This window comes from Crocodylus siamensis, chromosome 2 (assembly GCF_052110815.1).
Source record: "Crocodylus siamensis isolate JL-2025a chromosome 2, ASM5211081v1, whole genome shotgun sequence".
In the NCBI taxonomy this organism is placed as follows: domain Eukaryota; kingdom Metazoa; phylum Chordata; order Crocodylia; family Crocodylidae; genus Crocodylus; species Crocodylus siamensis.
The window spans coordinates 142,191,086-142,211,477 of record NC_143396.1 but is presented as its reverse complement, the minus strand read 5'-3'; positions in this window follow the sequence as shown (position 1 = coordinate 142,211,477).

Sequence of the window (20,392 nt, the reverse complement as noted above, 5' to 3'; positions counted from 1 at the left end):
TAGCTAGCTACAAATACATGTACACATACCAACCACTTAAAAGTGGTTCTTTCCTAATAACATGAATTTGGCTTTTATCTATCATTTGCTTTTCTCCAGTTCTTTTTCTTTCCACAATTTTCCCTTTTTCTCTGCTCTTGAAACCAAATTCACATTTTAGCAATTACCTGCCACATTTTAAAGTCATAGAATCATAGGAAATTAGGGTTAGAAGAGCCTAATTTGAACAACACCCTGCTCAAAGTAGGACCATCCCTAGCTAGATCATTCCAGCCAAGGCCCTGTCTAGCCAGGTCTTAAAAACCTCCAAGGATGGAGATCCCACAGCCTCTCTGGATAACTTGTTCCAGTGGTTTACTATCCTCCTTATAGAAAAGTTTTTCCTAATATCTAACCTGAACTTTCCTTGCTGCAACCTGAAAACATTGTTCCTTGTTCTGTCATCTGCCACCATTGAGAGCTACCCTTCAAGTAGTTGAAGGCTGCTATTAAATCCCCTCTCAGTCTTCTTTTCTCCAGACTAAATAAACCCAGTTCCCTCAGCCTCTCCTCATAAATCATGTGGCCTAGCTCCTTAACCATTTTCATTGTCCTCCACAGGACTCTTTTCATTTTGTCTACATCCTTTGTGTAGTGGGGGATGCAAAAGTGGACACAGTACTCCATTGCTGAACAGAAGGGCACTAATGCAGCCCAGTACGCTGTTAGCTTGCTTTACAACAAGGGCAAACTGTTGGCTCACATTCAGCTTATTGAACCCAGGTCCTTTTCTGCCGAGCTGCTGCTTAGCCAATTGATCCCCAGCCTGTACTGGTGCATGCGATTATTCCATCCTAAGTGCAGGATTTTGCACTTGTCCTTACTGAACCTCATGAGATTTGTTTTGGTTGAATCCTCCTATTTGTTCAGGTCTTTCTGAATCCTAACACTACCCTACCCTACCCTACCCTACAGCATATCTACTACTCCCCCCAGCTTGGTGTCATCTGAAAACTTACAGAGGGTACAAGGTTTGCTGAGGGTGAGCGTATTCCAGGTTGCTGATGCAGATATTGAACAAACATCAAATATCAATAGTCAGGTTTTAACAGTCATTTAATGACTGTTGTTGACTTCCAGTGTTTCTCATTTATGCATACATACCTACTAAGACAGTGATTCAATCAGGGTCCCACAGTCCTTTTAAGGGTGATGTGGGGTGCTACATAATACTAGCACTGTTTGGAGTGTAAACACCTATATAAGTTTCACAAGATAAACCAAAAGATTTCAAATAGGTATCCATAATATCAAAAACATTCTGACCTGTTGTGGTCTTCCTAAGTTCTTTGCAACAAAAGAATTGCTGTAGTATTATTCTGTATTTGAAAAAAACCCCTGAAAGCAGAGAGCTGGCATTTTCCAAATGCTGCTTTGAGCCTAAAAAGGGGTGCTTTAAGTCTAAAAAGATTGATACCCACTGAACTAAGGGGAGTGTCATGCATTGTATTGCCAGGATAGAGCCCTTTTTTGGTACTGATTTCTATTTTTTCTTCAAATCTGATGATGCTGACAGTTAAGAGATGTGAGAAGACCAGGGAAATGAGTAGGATGATCAGACAAAATAATGAGATGATGCCTCACAATGTGTACAGCTTTACTTCTTTTTTGCCTTTAGAAATGGCAATGCCTCATTGCTTGTCTGTTAAGCTAACATTTACATGTTGTTGTTACGATACTAAATCTTACTGTTCTAACTGCTCATTGTCCTTACTTTCAGAGTTGGATGTGATGAGAGAGAACTACTGTTTTAATGAGATCTTCAGTCTACCCCTGGCTGGGCCACCACAAAGGCTTACAGCATGGTTGATTGAATAGTAAAATTGAACATTTCTCATTACTAGTCATATATTGTAACTCCTGCAATTTTCTTTGAACGGCAGTTCTCAGATTGTGGGATATAGGCTGCAATCAGGTGGTATGTTTGGTTTATCACAATGAGAATTCATTATAATTACCCTGAAGAAAATCAGAATAATGATAAGTCAAGTACTATAGAATTTGAGATGTGGTGCACTTAATGTTACATTTTGATAATCCCTGCTCTGTTTGCAAATGTGCTTTCTGTAGTTTAACTGCCACTACAGCTACCTTTGACAAAATCACTCAGAAGGTAGCAAGCTCCTTATTTGTGCCTTTTGGGGTTTGTCTGTATTTAACACCCCCCTCTCCCATCCCCCAGATAGCTGAGGAATTATGATGACAGGTTTAAAGATACAAGTAGATGCCATTGTAATATGAAATATAGCCAAAATTGAAAAACAGCTATTTTTTTCTGGTAAAGATGATTTTAAGACACTTTCTTCAATGAAAAGTGCAAAATGTTGTCTGAAGTTTTGCAGGTATTGTTTGATTTATACAAACACATGAGAGAGGTTAGACAAATCAGTAGCTTATAGGTAACATTCTCCCCTTACATCTGATGCAGATCCACAGGTAAGAGATGTATGTTGCACCTCAAAACAGGGTTTAAGTAAAGTATAAATGGTGTATAATCCCAGTGCTAGATCTCTGCATGAAGTGAATTTGCCCTACATGTGTACAGCTCTCACTGATACAGGTGAGAGGTTTTCTATCTTGATTCATTGTGTGAACTGATGTGAAGACTCTTCCTCTTGGTGCAGGGGTAGTGCTGCCGTCAAACAGTGAGACCAACAGGCATCCTCTCTATGAATTGGGACCTCTTTTATTCATCTGAAATCCTGAAATCACTTTGCATTCCCTGGGATTATCCTCTCCACATTCTTAATCTTCATTTTGAAAAAGGCAAAGCAAAGCATCCCCCAAAGCATCTTTCCCTAAACAGTCCCAACCACCATGTTATGGAGGAAGACTTGGGAGTTTTATCTGTTTTGAATTAGAGCTTATGCAGTGTGGACATGATAAAAAAACAAAGATCACATTTAAATTTACATATCTAATAACTTGTTTGGATGCCTCAATATCAAGAGAAGACTAAGGTAGGCCACAATTCTTCCAAAATTTTTCATGAAAATTATTTTTTGACTGCAATTGTGTTTTTTATTTGACTTTTTTTTGCAAAAAGAGGTTGCTCTCTACAAAAAAAAAAAGGGAGGGGGGAACCTGAACACTTAAAAAATAAAGGAGTTTTCAGACAAAACATGAAAGACTTCCTGTCTAAAATGCCACCATGTGCTCTCCTTTTTCTGTATATGGCAGGCTTCTTACCCAGACTTAACTTCTAGGATGCATTACCTCCTCATTCCAACAGGGAAGACACAAGTACATCATGCAAGACTGTCTGTGAAAGAAATCGGAAAACACAATCTAGAAGGCCCTGTGCTGACATTCATAATCAAACTACTTCATTCTTTTTGGGATTTTTTTTCCACCAAATACCTAAAATTGTCTATGGCAGAAGGCATAGGAAGGGATGCAGGTTTTCAGACCCGTTTTACTCAAAACATATTTTCTCTTTGTATCATAGCTTTAAAACTGGAGATTTTAAAACATGTACAACATTTTTTTTAAATTAATTTATAGTCCTTCTAAACGTTATCCATTTGGCTTTTTCAATTTCTCCTGTGGGAAAACTGGAAAGGGGGTCCCCAACCTTTTCCCATCCATTTGTGTTCACATTTTTTGCCTTCAGCAGAAGATTTTCCAGCTTGCTTCAATATTTACACGTAGGCTGATGCCTTCTTGCCACCGAGAAGAAATAAATGTGCGTGTGACAGAGTGAACGCCATGATGTTTATGAAGACTCATTTAACTGTGTAACTGTTTATAGCAACATCATTTACAATTATTAACTCATTAAGATTTCAATAAAAAGTAGTGTTCTCTGTACTTTTGAAGTACACAGCCATAATGCTATCATCATAATAGTTACAGCTGTATCCAGGCATGACAAAACTATATGCTCACAATCTGCAATGCCAAATTAAAATTCCCTGTTTATTTTGATATTTTTAAATTTTTGCCTTGGATTCATGTTTATATGCACTTGATTCACATTGTGCCTTTTGCCTTGCTCTTTTATTCATGTGCGTGTGTGAGAGAGAGAGAGAGCAGATGTTCACTACTTTCAGCCTTAATTCTAGAATTGGGTTGGCTAATCAGGAGTTTTATTGGTTCTGTAGGGGCCCAAGCTTGTAGATTTAGTTACAGAAGATGCATCTTTGTAGGTATCTAATAGGGCTGTGCGAAACAGTAGCGTTCTGTTTTGACCATTGTTTCCTTGCTCATTAACTCGTTATCCTAGGTAGCTACTGTGTTATGCAAACAAAAAATGATTCACTTGGGGACCAGCTCAATACATAGTAGTTAATGAGCAAGGTTTAACACCTACAAAACCACAGACTAAGGAGAGGAAAGAATCAATACAGAGCCGGGAACTGCTTCTGCCCCAAGACAGAGAGTCAGTTGCACAAGCACCCATGTCACAAGTTTTGCCTGTCAGCAGCTAGGAGTGCAGGGCCCCAGAACCCCCCCACACCTATATCCTTAACAGCTGGCAGGCTTTGTGGCTGCAGCAGGGCCTAGCAGGCAGGGCTGAAGTAGTCTCCCCCGCCGTGCCCCAAGACAGACACAGTTGCACAAGCACCCATGTCATGAGTTTTGCCTGTCAGCAGCTAGAGGTGCAGGGCCCCCGAACCCATCTCCTTGACAGCTGGCAGGCTTTGTGGCCTCATCAGGGGCTAGCAGGCCTGCAGCTTTCACCCGGCTGCACCTTAACACACACAGTGTCACCCATGTCACGAGTTTTGCTTGTCTGCAGCTTGAGTTGCAGTTTTCCCCAAACCCCTGCACCTATCTATATTACACTTGACTGGCTTTGTGGCTTCAGAAGAGGTTACCATTTCTGCAAGTTTCAGCCAAATCAGGCTGGAAATCATAAATTTATAGGCTGTTTTCTTCTTCCCCATTATAGCCTATGGGCGAAATGTTGAAACAGTGAAATGTTTCAACTTGCTTTGTATTGTTTCAAGGCTGTTTTGCCTATATCTGTTCTGTTTTGATTTTGCTGTTTTGACCTCCAAACAGGTTGAAACAGTGTCAAAACAAAACTGGTGGCAAAATTTTGCCCAGCCCTAGTATCTAATCTATCTTGTCTACCAACCATCAGTCGAAATCCTGGACCCAGTTATCTGCCTATACTCACATATCTGAGTGATCTATGTGAACTAAAGGCTAGATTTTAGCTCTAGGAGAACTCAATTATTTGAATCAAATTATTCCAGGGTGGGATTTGGTCCTTGTACTTACCTAATGACAACAGAATTTGTGTGACTGCTCCCAGCATTGGATTTAAGCAAGACTGAATGGATTTGCATGGTGTGTTCAACCCCTGGCCCATGGATCAAGTCCTGCAGACTACAGGAACTATGCTATCCAGTTCACAGGGATCCCCATGGATCCAAAAGTTTGGTAGCAGGACAGCAATAGCAGCAATGGTCACTCCCCTCCTGCCAAATTTCAGGACCCATGGGGAGACCTGCAGGCTGCATAGTATGCTGGATATGTGTGCAGAGGTGGCTCAAGGCCTGATCCAGGAATAGAAGGGCTGGACCTGGGAGGTGGTGCAGTTGAGAGCGGTGAAGTGGGGCTGGGGGAGGTGGCATGAGGCTCCATGAGGTGGCACAGGGCTGAAAGAGGAGACATAATTTTCTGTCCTTTCAACTTAGTATGGAGGAAGCCCTATATTTAAGAGTACAACCCTGGGAATCAGAATATATAGGTTATATTCCCAGTTCCTTCTGTGACTGGAGGTAGGTCCCTCATTCTAACTGAATCAAGTTTCTTTATAAAATGATGAGAAGACACCACTACTAATCCACAGTGTTGTATGGTTTTATTTGTAAAGAAAAAAAATTAGAGAGTATTTGGGCAGGGTGGAAAGTAAGAATGGTCTTGTAATTAAGAGCATGGTTTGGGAATCAGGATACCAGGTTACGGTTCCTAGTTCTGCTGCATATCTCCCCTGTAACACTGTGCTAGTCTTTTAATCTCTCTATGCCTCAATTCCCAACCTGAAAAGTGAGAATAATAATACTTTCTGATTCTAATCCTTTATCTGTTTTATATCTCTCTCTCTCATTGTGCATATATTTATATATAAAATATTTGTATATTTTGTGAATTGATATTTAGCTCTGATATTGGTAGAGCTCTCTATGTGCTAATATATGGTAATAAAATATTAGAAATATGAATAATATATTTACACATAAATTACATCATAGAATTTAACTGCTAGATAGGAGAAATTTGCTGAGCAGAAATATCATAAATAAATGAAATGTAAACCCAACAAAAAACCCCTGCCACTTACCAGAACAGATGTGTGAAAGTCTTTTTTATGTGTTAAGTAAAGCAATCCATGAGCGGTTTTATTTTTTTGGGTGTGATTTTTAATGTATTTATTTTGGCCCAGAAACACCCTTTCCAACAGAAAAAAAAGATAGAGGTGGGGAAGAAACCCTTTGCATGCCTCTGCTTTTAAGATCTAGTTCAATGCTTGCTTCTTCAATAAGTTTTTATTCCCCTATTCTACGTACCTGCCCAGTGCAGGAGTCATGCTGCTATAAGTTTCCAGAACAACTGAGTAATGGACTGTGAGAAAGCTATTTCAAGCAACGTATATCCCAAAGGCAAAATTCCCCATCCAAATAATGCCTTCCAGACATTATAAAAGACATTATAAATGTTGCCTAAAATAACCTGGAAAACTGGCAAATCTTGGTCCCCACAGATCTTCTAAGCATTTTTCAATTTGTTTACGTTCTATCCAGTGTTATCTATTTTATATCAGAACTGTGAGGGACAGCTTTTCCGAAGAATACTTGGAGAATTAGATGTTTATGATTTCTTTAACAATCATGGGAATAGTATGTACTGAATAATAGCTGGGTGACTTTAGTTCTTGTGACCTGAAAATGCTCAGCAGCTGCATCTACGTGAGATGCTGACTGCGCAGTCACTACTGTGCAGTCACTTAGTACTTGTATAAACAAGTGCTGAATGACTGCGCACTAACCAGAGTTATGCACAGTAGCATCAGTGAATGGCCTTTTTGTGATGCTGATTGCACAGTAGCTCATTACTACTGTGCAGTAGCTTTGCATCAAGCTTCCTGCCATGCAATACTACTGCGCAGTAGTAACGAACTACTGCAGTCAGTATCTTGTGTAGATGCAGGCAGTGTGTGCAGCTGCCACTGTGGTTTTAATATTGCTGATGTGGCTGCTCGCTACTTAGCAGGATCCAGCCCAGAGCCACAAACAATCTTCCTATACTGCTATAATAGATTAAGATAATCTAAGTGATACTGCCCTTTTATTTCCAGGGGTGTCAGCCAACACACAGGGTCCTAATGTGGGCTGCAAGGGGCTTTCCACAGCAGTTTCACAGATAACTGAAGAGGACCAAGGCAATTCACATTTCTCAGATCAATTGTTTGAGGAGCTCTGCTTACTCAGTATTGCTGCATCAGTGAGGGCTTTGTTACATGGTAATTTTGGGCAGTTCTTGGATCTCTTAACCCCCAGATTGTCCACACATTAACACCTGAAATTAGTTTTAATCGCTTTTTAGGTGGCTTAAAGTTGCATCACTTCAGCCTAGGTTTATCTCTGATCTGTGTCATCCGGCTTGTGTTACACTAACGTATAGCCAGTCTAGACTACACATTAGTGTGAACACTCTACCCAGCCCTCCTTCCCCACTGGCCCAGATTGGGCCCACTGTCCTCCCACTACCTCCTCAGCACCCCAGATCCCTGCTTACTGCTCCCTTGCCCTTCTTATTTGTGACAGCCCTCACTATGTATCCCAAGGGAGCAAGCAGGGAAGGGTTAACCTGCTGGCCTGGCTGCTGCTGTTCTCTGGGCCTGTCTCAGGCCAAAGAGCAACAGTCCAGCAGTGGCAACAGTGGGGGTTGGGCAGGCAAGTTAACTCTTCCCTGCTTGCTCCCTCAGGGACAGATAGTGCAGACAGCCACAAGTAAGAAGAGGGCAGAGGGGGAGCCCCAGGGGCAGGGGAGGGGGGAACTGGTGGATCTCTGGGGGGCAGGGGGAAGCCCAGAATGGGAGTGGAAAGGGGATTCTTAGCTTTCAGGCATCCAGGCCCCTGCTAGACTGAATGTGCAACTGCTCCAAACTCAAGCTAGCACTAACATGGATCAACATTTGAGCAATTCACAGTGTAATGTGTAACAAGACCCTTACGTTCAGGTCATGTTTTTAAAATTAATTTTGCAAACATGAGGATTAGAAACATATAAAAAACAGCTAAGATTTATAAACTCATGACTCCAGGAGCTGAGGCCAGAAGTGTATACTAATTCAGCCCTGTTTTTAAATCCTGCTAAGCTCTTTTTTCTCAAAAACTCCTGTAACAATGAGTATCACAAGTTAATTGAGCAGTGCATTTCACTGAAAAAATAACTCGTGTAAACTGTTTTATTATAGCTGTCTATTTTATTATAGCTGTCTGCCCCCTGGCCGAATACAGCATGAACTAATTTCTCACTAAAACACATATTCAGTTACCCATTATAAGAGCTAAGATACAAAAACTAGGCAAAGGAACTGTTTAAGATCACTGTAGCCATGGTAAGAGTGTTAGACCCCATGGTGCTAAATGAATCTCTAATGTGAGTGTCTGAAGTGAAAGAGAATGCCCTGACTGACACCACGGCTGAATGCAGCCTGCTCACTTCCTGTCATGGAGTATGGCAGACTTTTTCTCATTGCTCAATGTTATTTAAAGATTTGTTTTTTATCGTTGGCAGAATTTCTCCTTTGAAGTGTTTGATCCATAGAGAGTTCCCCTGCTGTGAGTTCAAAATGTTTGAGTACCACACAGGCCGCCCTCCCTCCAAATAGGCTTTCATGAACACCCCCACCCCCATGTTCCTTGCCACACACACACATCTCTATTCAGGTCTAATTGCTGTTGTTTCTGCATTCAAATAGTTACATGAACCCTAGCAGAACAGTTGTCCATTTCTGTTGCTGTCAGCAGCTCAGAAAATAAAGTGGAATCCAGGGAAGCAATGGAGTGGGGGAGTATAAATACCACGTGGAAAAGAAATGCATGTAAAAGGAGAAAGAAAGTGCAGAAACACCATCCACAGCAGAGCAGAGGAAACTGTGAGGCAGTAAAAGGGGCAAAAGACCTAAGCAGAGACATTGGAAAGGGAGAAATTAGAACAGGGAATGCACCTACAATCAGAGGGGGTTTGACCAGTCCCATTCCACAGTAATTCAGTGCACCTCCCAAGTCAGTCTCTCCGCACTTAGATTCCTGCCTGTCTACCTCTCTTTCTATGGGCTACTGAGGAAATGGTGTGGCTGTTCCCACTTTTAATTCTCTGTGAAGGATGGCATGGCTTACAAAAACAAATCCATAAGCACAATGAGATTATGACTGGCAACTGCAAGGAAATAGTGATTAATCTCCAATCAATGAGGGGGAAATCTAGCCAGCCTCTTCCTCTGGATATAATGGGGAGTAGTTAGATAGCCATCTTGGGCAGCAGACATTTATTTCGTGTTACATTGGGAGGACTAACAGGTCCACACCTTGACTTTCCTCCCACAAGTCATGCACATCTCCAAACTAAACCTAGGTTCCAAAAATACTGAGTTCTATACACAGTGGCAGTTGCCAGGATCAAAGAACGCTAAGAGCTCATTATAAGGAAGAGCCTGTACTAACGGAGGTGCCGAGCCTACTATCCCACGCAGGGAGTCTGTCTCTGGAAGGCAAGTGCCTCCTGAAGCACCATCCAGGAAGAGCACAGACCAGCTGCAAATGCTTCCTCAGCCTGACAAAGGGTATTTATACCTGAAAGCTTGCAAAGAAGAATTTTTCCAACTATTTGAGTCGGTCTAATAAAATATATCAGATTTGCCCAAAGAACCTTGTCTGCCTTTGTCCCTAGACCAACACAGCTACAACATATAATCCTGCAGCACCAGGTATACAAAAGCTGCATGCTCAACTTTGTGAGATGCAGAGTGCAACCTTGGCCCCTTCCCTCTGCATTTCTAGTGCCATGAAGGAAATTCTTCTGGGACTGTAGAGTGTCCAGGAAGTGCGGTATCACAAGAGATAATTTGGATGGGCCCTGCAGAAATTTCCTGGGGTGAAAGAACAGGAACTTAGGCTAGGCCCCAAACACTTGGAAGGGCAGCAGTAACAGTGTTACCTCTTAACTGTAACTAGTCCTTTATATAATTTCCTGTATGGAACAGGAAGTTGTTTCCACATCACAAGCCTCATCAGCAGGTGGACAGGGATAGAGACAGGGCAGCTTTTGTGCTCAGCTGCAATCCCCATTGAATTCCAAGAGGGCAATGCTTCCCTGAAATCTTCTTCTGCCTTTCCCCTTACATGAAGGTCAAGCACAAGAGAAATTTAGGAGAGAAGATTTGTCAAAGTGCCCAAAGCTGCACACGTCTCACTAACTTTCAAGGGGATTCATGATGTTATATCCCTGAGGAGCTTTTGAAAATGTTAAATGAAAATGATCACATCTGTTTCTTTCTAGGAATCAGTACTTCAGATCTATTGATTTAACTATGACAGGAACTTACCCAAATATATGTATTTGACATGTGGGAAAGACATGACAGACCCCATATGGCCTATGTCTTGCTTTTGCAGTAAACTCTCATTGGGCTGATGAAAGACAAAGGTGAGAACTGTGAAATGCACCTGTTCCTTCCAGTAAAACATGTATCATCACAGCACTTCATTCAAATGCCTAAAATTGGTATCATAGTGGGTAGAGAGATTCTATTGATCTATCCATATAGAGTCTATTGATTCTTTCATTGGAAGTCTAAAGCAAAATTTGTGTGTAATCTCTGACCATTTACAATTCTAATTCTTTTGGAATAAGGTACAGCTCTCTAATAATATGTAGCACTTACATTGGCCTTTTCATTAAAGTACTTTGTAAAACTAAGTTAAGTTTATTATTACTGTGTTACAGAAGGGGGCACAGAGGCATCTAGCTAAACTGTCAGCTTCTACAACATCTTGTGTCAGATTTCCACACTTTAATTACATGCGTGAAAAAGAACTTCCTTGTTAGTTTTAACACATTAAAAAGTATTTTAAACTATATTCCGAAGAAACTTCCCAGATTAGAGATTACTGCATGTAGAAAATGATCCTCCCTCATGCCTATTCCTTTACAAAACAGTAGAAGTCTGGGCAAATAGCACAATTTTTCACTTCAGCACCTGAACTGAATAATTAAAAGAAAAAATGGTTTGGGTTGAACTAAAACTGATTTTTTCAGGTATTTCAGCCAAAGAAAAAATACAACAACAATAAAAAGTTTAATTTGGGGTCAATTTAAAAAAAACTGGTTTAATCCACACTAAAATACTACATTTAGCTTAACCCTTTTATTTAAAACCTTTTAATGGTTGTGGATTTGAATTTAAATGTTGCTTTGAAATGAAAAATAGAGTTAATTCATTTTAAAAAATGTTGAAAAGAAATGGTTGAGCACTTCCAAAACAAAACATTTCATCTTACATCCAAAAAAGACTGTTTTAATATTTTCAAAAATCCCTGTCACCCCCCATTTTGAGCTGAAACTAATTCCACATTCACCCCAAAACTTGCATGTCATTTTGGTCACCCTGAAGTGTTACTCTTTAGGCAAATTTCTCTTTGTTAAAAAATATTTTACCCAGATGTCCACATGAGATTTCTAGCCACTGAGGAGAAAATCAAGGAAAAGCTGAGCCCTGTTTTTTCCTTTAATTTGGTCATGCCAATGAACGGATGAAAGAAAGGGTAAATATTAACAATAGTGTAAAAACAAAGCAAATAAAACAACCCCCCGCCCCAGTCTGTGACAATTCACCCACCCTGTTTATCCATTATCAAGTTCACCTAACGGGATACATAGAAAGCACTGGAGGAGACAAGCATAAAGGGAAAAAAAAATCTCTTTCCCTAAAGATTACAGGTGTGATTCTGGGCTCATTTAAGGATCAATCAGGAATTGTACCACCAAAGCAAATACATGAAATCTGTGTGAATGAGCTTAGACTCTGGGGGTTTTCCTACATTGACACTCAAGCAATACTTCTCCTAAAAGCAGGCGGAATTGTGCAAAAGGACTTCAGCATCAGGTCTTAAAACCCAGGAAGGAAAAAAAAAATCACAAGCTACTTTTTCAACAGTGCAACCTTGGAATGAGCTTTTTAAAAATCTCTGAAGTTTTAGTGCTTTCAGGAATAAAGGGGGTATTCTGAGCTGAACAGGCTGAACAGCTACCAGCTGACATCAGAAAGGAACTGCAGCAATGTGACAGCCCAGTGAGACAGGGAAAAGTGCAGCTGAGTTTAAGGACTTTTTTTTGTTTTCCTAAATGTGTAACATACACAACAGGGAGCAACTGAGAGGGATGCGCTGGGGATTGAGTCAATGCCCCCACCAGTGAGCTTGTGTGCATTGAAAGAGCTGCAGCAAACTGCTAAATCCATTACAGACTGTTGATACTTTATGGGCAATGGGTAACTAGGTAAAAAGAGAGGCAGGTGCCTTAGGTAGGTAAGAGCCACCCAAACAGGGCTCACCAGAGTGTTCCAGGCTTGATCAGTGCTTTGTTTGCAGATGTAACCATTCCTCATCCAGCAGTAGGCTGCTATGCACAGTAAATGCTGTCTCCATCCTTTCTTCACAGGGTTAGGGATAGATTTTCCCTTGTTGTTTTTAGATGATAAACCTGATAATGCAAAGAAACATCCTTCTCTCTTTTAGATATTGGAGCAGAAAGGCCACTCCATTTCAGTCTTGCTTCTTTCATGCTAGCTACACAATTACTTCTCCCTGGATTCACATTGTGCTTTGTACCTCAAGGTTTCCACATCTAGATTATGGTCATTGACTTTGGATGCAATGAGAGTCTCTCTTAATTTTGCACATTTCACTGTGAAAGATTATCTCAATTCTGCATAGAGCTGTCCAGTTTTGCTGCTGTTCTTTTTTTTTTTTAATTTGTTCTTCACAGTGACTTGCATGTTAGTATTTTAGGCCCTAGCACCCTGAATGGGCTTTTTGAATTTGTGGGGGGGGGGGACTGACTGTTCTACTGGCTGGAAGGCTAGAGTTGTGGAACTTGAGAAACCTCTACATATAGAAGTGTGTCATGCAGGCATTTAGATTTAATTTTCTGATCTTCCAGTGCTTTGCCACTAATGGGTTTGCTTGTCTGATAAAGTTGGGTATCCTACCCTAGATGCTGGGTATCCATGAAAATTCCTTCAGTTCTCTGTATCCCCTGATGCTGGAGTTCTTGTGTATATGAAGCATTTATCTGAAGAATGGTAGATGTGGGGTTTACACTGTGATTTTACTGCACTCATGTAATCAACTGTTAAAATCCAGGCATCTTAAGCTTTGGCAAATTGAAGTCAGAGTGGAATTTTGTGGCTTTATGCCTATCTCGTCAAATGCTGGATAAAAAGACCTTAGTGAAAGTTTGGGTCTGAATTCTGCAACACAGGGCCCTTCTTTAGTAACATGATGTGGTTATAGTCATACCCAGGAAAATAATGAAACAAGGTTTCAAAGTCTTGCAGATTATAAGGAAAATTTTCTGGGATAGATGCTAGTCCTGACCCAGGGTTCTATAAAAATTGATGTGCTCCTCTGTGGTCTGCATATTCTTTTTTCACTTTGCAAATATTAGAACTGATCCAGGTCTTAGTTACCTCACTTGAATTCAGTGGGAGATGCACTCCTATAGCTAAGGTAAAATCTGAACCTATTAAAAGTGTTCTAGGGTTTGCTATTAATCTTATAATAATTTGGCACTAAATACTAGCTATGTCAATTTAGCCCTATTTAATTCTTTTTCTAGTTACAGAGATCACTTTTAATGTTTGCTGTCCAATGTCAGATTGACAGACTGGGTTTTTTGCCTTCCTCTGTAGTATTGGGGCCTGATTCTTTTAATAGAATTTTCTGAACATATATTAACTAACTATTTCCGTGTTGGTGCAGTGACAAGGCAGTGGGCTAGAATAATCCAGCTTGGTTTCTAAGATGAACTGGCACTGGGACATGGCCACCAGTTCTTATCACACCACCACAGTATGTGTGGTGAGGTGCAGTGTGGGTAAAGTCCCCCACTGCCATACACTGCCAAAGTCCCTGCTCTGCAAATGGCTCCATGGGCTAGATACAGTCCACAGGCTGTCAGCCTCTGTTAAAGGATATTCTTGGTGTTTTAGATATTGTTCCCTGTAGTTGTGGGTGAGGGTTTGAAGTGGCAGTTTTAGGTATTCTTTAAATTAACTAACCAGAACATAGATATTGATTATTGCCTATGAATGCAGAGGACTGGACTTAGTGGCCTTCTAGTCCTATGTTTTTATGTTCCCTATATGTTGTGAAATTCCAGTGACCAATGCTTACCACTGATACTAAAGTAGCAGTCTTCTTTTAGGTGAACATCACTTTTCAGGTGCTCAGCAATTTTTACATTCATATATTGGAGGGATCAAAAACATCAGCTTGGAAATTCCTGACATCTAGTTCTGTGATCAGATTACAAGATTTCTCTTTCCCTCTTTTTTCCCATATGAAATACCTTTGTATCCAATATAGACCCTGAACTGAAGAATGGGAGTAAGAGAGGCATAATAAACATGTCTGTTTCTCAGATTTATGGAAGCAGCAGCATATTTATAAAAAAAAATTCTCTATCCTTTCTCCTCTTCCTTCCCCTTGCTAGCCTTTCGAAAGAATACTGTATGGAACATTAACCTGAAAGAAACTCAGACAGCTGCTTTTCTTAAAGAAGTTCTGCTGATCCTGAACCTGGGAACATTTGAGTTAATGGGAAGTAGTTAACACTTAGGCTTGATGAAGTGAATGTGGCAGTTTATGCTGGCACTTTGAAGGAAGCTTGTGCAATCTCTGAGACAGTAATGTGCTCTCGAAGTAGAATAATGTATCGGCTCACACTGCAATGCCTGAATGGAGGGAAGGGAGTCCTGATTATATCCTGAACAGGGAAAGCAGGGGTGTAAATGACTTTTGATTAGTACTAGAATCTGCCCTTGAATTGCTACCACCATGCTTTGTTTAACCACTCACTCAGAGTTAAAAAACCTATGACATGGGGAAGAAGTGCAGTCCGGCAGCAACAACAGGGGACAACAGGTCAAGAATATTAATGTTCTGTTCCCAAGACTAAAACCAACTTGCTGTGCAACCTTCAGCAGGTCACATCACCTCTGTGTGTCTCATCCGTCAATCTATGAAACAGGTGCAATTACACTAAATTCAGAGGATCTTGTGAGGCATAATTAAGCTTTGTAAAGTGCTTTGGAGGCACTTGGCCAAAATGCCTACACAGAGGCTAACTTACTATTTTATTAGACCTTCCTGTAACAGGACTGGGCCTCAGGGGTGGCTGTGACTCCCCCTGGTGGCTGCACAGCTCCTGCACCCATCCTGGCTCCCTGGGTCTGCTTCTTTCCCCCTTACCATGCCTTGTTGTTATTAGTTAAATCAGTGTGTTGGTGTCACTGGGCATAACCCTAGGTAACTCAGAGGGATGGAAGACCACAAGTGTCGATGAAGCCCCTCTGCTCTAGGCCCGGGCGAGCCAGGGCCCCCCCTGCCCAACCTTTGTAACCCTTTCTTTGGTGCCTGTAATCTCCTGTCCTTCTGGAAAACAGGCAAGCTAAAACTGTTATCTGTGGAATGCAAGGGCACCGCTCGGAGAGAGAAGGGAGGAGGGAAAGGGGAGGAAGAGGGGGGCCAACTAGTGAAAACCACTGCAGAAAATTGACCATGTTATAAAAATACACTGTTGCAGGGCTAGGCGTGCAGGATTTGAGACTATACAGTCTCCCTGTGCCTTTTACTTGAGCTCAAATAACCTCTGTCTGCTTCTCCCCCCAGTGTGGTTATTGGCACGACGCACGCCGGGCAACGAACCCAAACTGTTGCCTCCCTCGGGCACTTTGTGCCGGTAACAGTTTTTGGCGCCCAACGTGGGGTTTGAGGCTAACATTTCGCCTTGCCCGGATCCCTCCTGGGGTTGACGACTTGCGGCAACAACCGATGCCCAGCGCGCACTGGTGGTTTCATCGGGGGCCTCGGCGGAGATGTGGTTTGATTGACCCCGGAGGGCACAACGGTGCAACGCGCTCAAATAGTGGAGAAGCGATCATGGGCGACGGTGTGAAACCAGTCCCTCGGACAAGGTAGGATAAGCTCAGCAGTCTGAGCATTGCCCGTTAAGACCTGGGGACGCCCAGTGTCTCCCTGTAGGACCTGGGGATGCCCAGTGTCTCCCTGAAGTATGGGGCAGGGACAGAGTACGGTTGGCAGGGCACAGTGTACACCCTTAGAATGCATTCTGACTAATTGGAAACTGTTTAATTCAGATTTAATGACTAAAAATAATCTTAAAAGGTTCTTTACAGTGGAATGGCCTCAATATCAACTGGAGGATCAGGAAAGGTGGCCTCCGGAAGGGTCAATTAACTACAATACAATCCTCCAATTACTCCTGTTTTGTCTGCGGACGGGTAAGTGGAATGAACATTTGTATGTGCAATTGTTTATGGCTTTACGAAATAAGACATATAATTTGCAGAAGTGTAATTTGACTCCGACAGGATCGGTAGTTGTCAGTGTTGAGTCTCAGCATTCCCCCCAACCACTGTAATGCCAGAGTCGGCGTCCCCTTCGGCTTTAACACCTCCACCATATAAAGGTCAGATGCCCCTGGTTCCAGAGATCCCTCCCTCAGTGGGATTTTATCCTTTACTTACTGAAACTGTAATAGCCCGGCCTGGGGCAGACAGGCGTGCAGCCCAGACCATGCAAGTATACACCCACATACCTTTTAATCTGGTGGACCTGGCGGCTTTTAAGGCACAGGCTGGAGAATTTTCAACTAGCCCAAGTAAGTTTATCTCTGTCTTTGAGGGATGTTTAGCTAGTCACAAGCCTGATTGGGATGATTGTAATATTCTTATGCGAACCTTATTATCTGAAGTAGAGCGGAATCAAGTTATTTCCAAAGCAAGGGAGGAAGCACAGCAGAGTCATGAAAGGGATCCCATCAATGTTCCTGGTCCGGCAGATGTGGTTCCCCTAGCAGACCCTAGATGGGACCCTAACAATCCTGTGGATCGTACCCATCTTACCTCTTACAAAGAACTGCTCGGCTGTCCGACATAATAATTGGGCAAAGCCGTATGAAATAGTACAGGAGCCGAAGGAAAGTCCAGTTGCATTCCAACAGCGCATCTGGGACGCCATTCGGCAAAATACCAATGCAGACCCTGATGACCAGGCGACGGAGGCGATTATAAAGGGTATTTTTACCAGCCGCGCAGCCCCTGATATAAAGAGGAAGTTACAAAAGAAGGAAGACTTAATGGGTATGTCTGTAGCACAAATCCTGGAGACTGCAAACAGGGCGTATACTCTCAGAGAAGGAGAAAAGGACAGGAGACAAGTTAGAATGCTAGTAGCAGCAGTACAGGCTAGAGTCAGAGAAAGGCCACAAGAAGGTGGGAGAGGCAGAGGTATAAGGGGTCGTGGGCGCGGGCGCCCCGGCCCACAAGAAAGACGCCTGGGACGGAACCAGTGTGCCTTATGCTGGCAAGAGGGACACTGGAAAAATGAATGCCCAGAGAAAGGGAGAGACTGTACTCCTGTAATGGCAGTGGAAGGACAGGAGTAGGGGTGTCAGGGGAAACGGACCACCCCACCCCCGGAACCCCGAGTAAAAATGCGGGTGGGGAATTCAGAAATTGATTTTTTGGTAGACTCTGGGGTGGTACACACTGCTGTAAATCGATCTCTTCAACTTCCCGTAGCGGACTCTCTCACCGTGGTAAGTGCCACGGGAAAAAAAGACTCAGTGCCCAGTGTATGGTCCTGCAGAATGTGCTCTGGGAGACTGGGCTCTTTCTCACAAATTGGTCTACCTTCCAGATTGCCCAACACCCCTGCTAGGACAAGACCTGCTTTGTCAATTAGGTGCATCACTGCATTTTACCCAGGATGAAATAACCCTCGCATTGCCCCCTGAAAATGCATGGATAATGACCCTCGTGATTGAACCCTCGGCTATGAACGCCCCCCCGGAGTGGAACCAGTGGGAAGACCGGGTATACCCTTTGGTGTGGGCAAAGGGGGTCCCCGGAAAGGCTACACCTCAAACCCCCATTAATATCCAACTACTGCAGGGAAAAGTTCCAGTACGAATCAAGCAGTACCCAATCAAAAAGGGAGCCAGAGAGGGACTGCAGGAGACTATAGACCGTTTCCTAAAGTACGGCATACTGCGAGAGTGTCAGTCAGCCTGGAACACTCCTATCTTGCCTGTACTAAAGCCTGATGGCACATATCGACTGGTGCAGGACCTAAGGGCGGTTAATGAACGGGTTAAAACTATTCATCCCCTCGTCCCAAACCCGTATACCTTGCTGGCCTCCATAGGGGAGCAGTATACTCATTTCTCAGTTCTTGATTTGAAAGACGCTTTCTTTACGATTCCAGTTGACACCCCCTCTCAGGAGATATTCTCTTTTGAATGGGAGGACAGAAAAAGGGTTAAGAAACAACTTTGTTGGACAGTATTAGCCCAGGGATTTAAGAACTCTCCTACCCTTTTTGGCCAGTCCTTAGCTAAAGACTTGGAGGAGTGGAATAATGAGCATGAAGTTCTCTTGTTACAATATGTGGATGATTTATTAATTGCTGCTGTAGATTTAAACTCTTGCCTTAACGCCACTGTAAGCCTCCTGAACTTTACTGGACTTCGAGGATATTGGGTGGCTCGAAATAAAGCTCAAATTGCTCTCCCCGAAGTACGATACCTGGGATTTCACATAAGACAGGGGGAGTGCCAGCTTTCAAGTGAGCGAAAGGAGGCTATATGTCAGGTTCCCACCCCAAGCAACCGTAAGCAGCTCAGGGCCTTTCTTGGCATGGCAGGTTTTTGCAGAATATGGATCCCTGAATTTGGACTATGGGCAAAACCACTATATGACTGTGTAAAAGGGGCAGACCATGACCCCTTTTATTGGACTTCAGAAGCCGACAAGGCATTTAAAATACTAAAAAGGAAACTAATGGAAGCCCTCGCCCTGGGTTTACCGGACCTTTCTAAACCTTTCCAATTGTACGTGCATGAACGAAAAGGGATGGCTCTGGGAGTGCTTACTCAATTGTTGGGGGCGTGGAAACATCCCGTTGCTTATTTCTCCAAACAGCTTGATCCAGTTGCCAAGGGATAGCCAGCATGTTTACGAGCAGTTGTGGCAACTGCCCTAGTACTTGGGGAAGCTGAAAAGTTAACGCTGGGAGGAGTTGTGCAGGTGTATACCCCTCATATGGTCCAGGCTCTGCTAGACGCGAAGCGGGGTCTCTGGCTCACCCAGGCTCGGGTGGCTCGGTACCAAGCTAAGCTGTTGGAGAACCCTGAAGTGACTCTGCAGCCCTGCCCCTCCCTCAACCCGGCTACTCTCTTACCTGAAACGGAAGAACAAGAGCATGATTGTTTAGACATCATAGATGCACAGTACTCCAGCCGTGCAGACCTACAGGATCAGCCACTTCTGAATGCTGATTGTGAGTGGTACACTGATGGCAGTAGCATTGTTGTAGAAGGGCAAAGGAGGGCAGGTTATGCTGTTGTGACCCTCTATGATGTTGTTGAGGCCAAGGGTTTTCCCGCCGGAACATCTGCTCAACTTGCTGAACTGGTAGCCCTGACTCGGGCGCTAGAACTGTCAAAAGGGAAACGGGTCAACATCTATACCGACTCTAGGTATGCTTTTGGAGTACTGCATGTCCATGCTGGCCTATGGAAACAAAGGGGACTGCTGACAGCCCAAGGCTCCCCAGTGAAGCATGGACCCCAAATTCTCCGACTCCTGGAAGCTGTTCAACTTCCCTCGGCAGTGGCAGTAATGCACTGTAAGGCGCATCAGAAAGAGGATCAAGACGTAGCTAGGGGTAACGCCCGGGCGGACAGAGAAGCTAAAAATGCTGCCACCCTGCTGACGCCCATATGCAGGGCGTCATTCCATCAGTGGGGGAGCTCCCGGATCCCCAGTACTCGTACGAAGAAAAAGAACTAGCCGATAAGCTTGGTCTCCAAGAAAAGAAGGGATGGCTCTGCTCCACTGATGGGAAGATCCTCCTACCAAAGAGCCTGACCCGGCTGGTGCTGCAACGGCTACATCAAACTACTCACACCGGAAGAGAAGCTCTCACTCAGTTAATGAACAAATATTATCTAACCTCTGGACTTCGACCTCTGGCCTCCCAGATACAGGCCAGCTGTTCGATTTGTCAAAAGAATAACCCTTGACCCG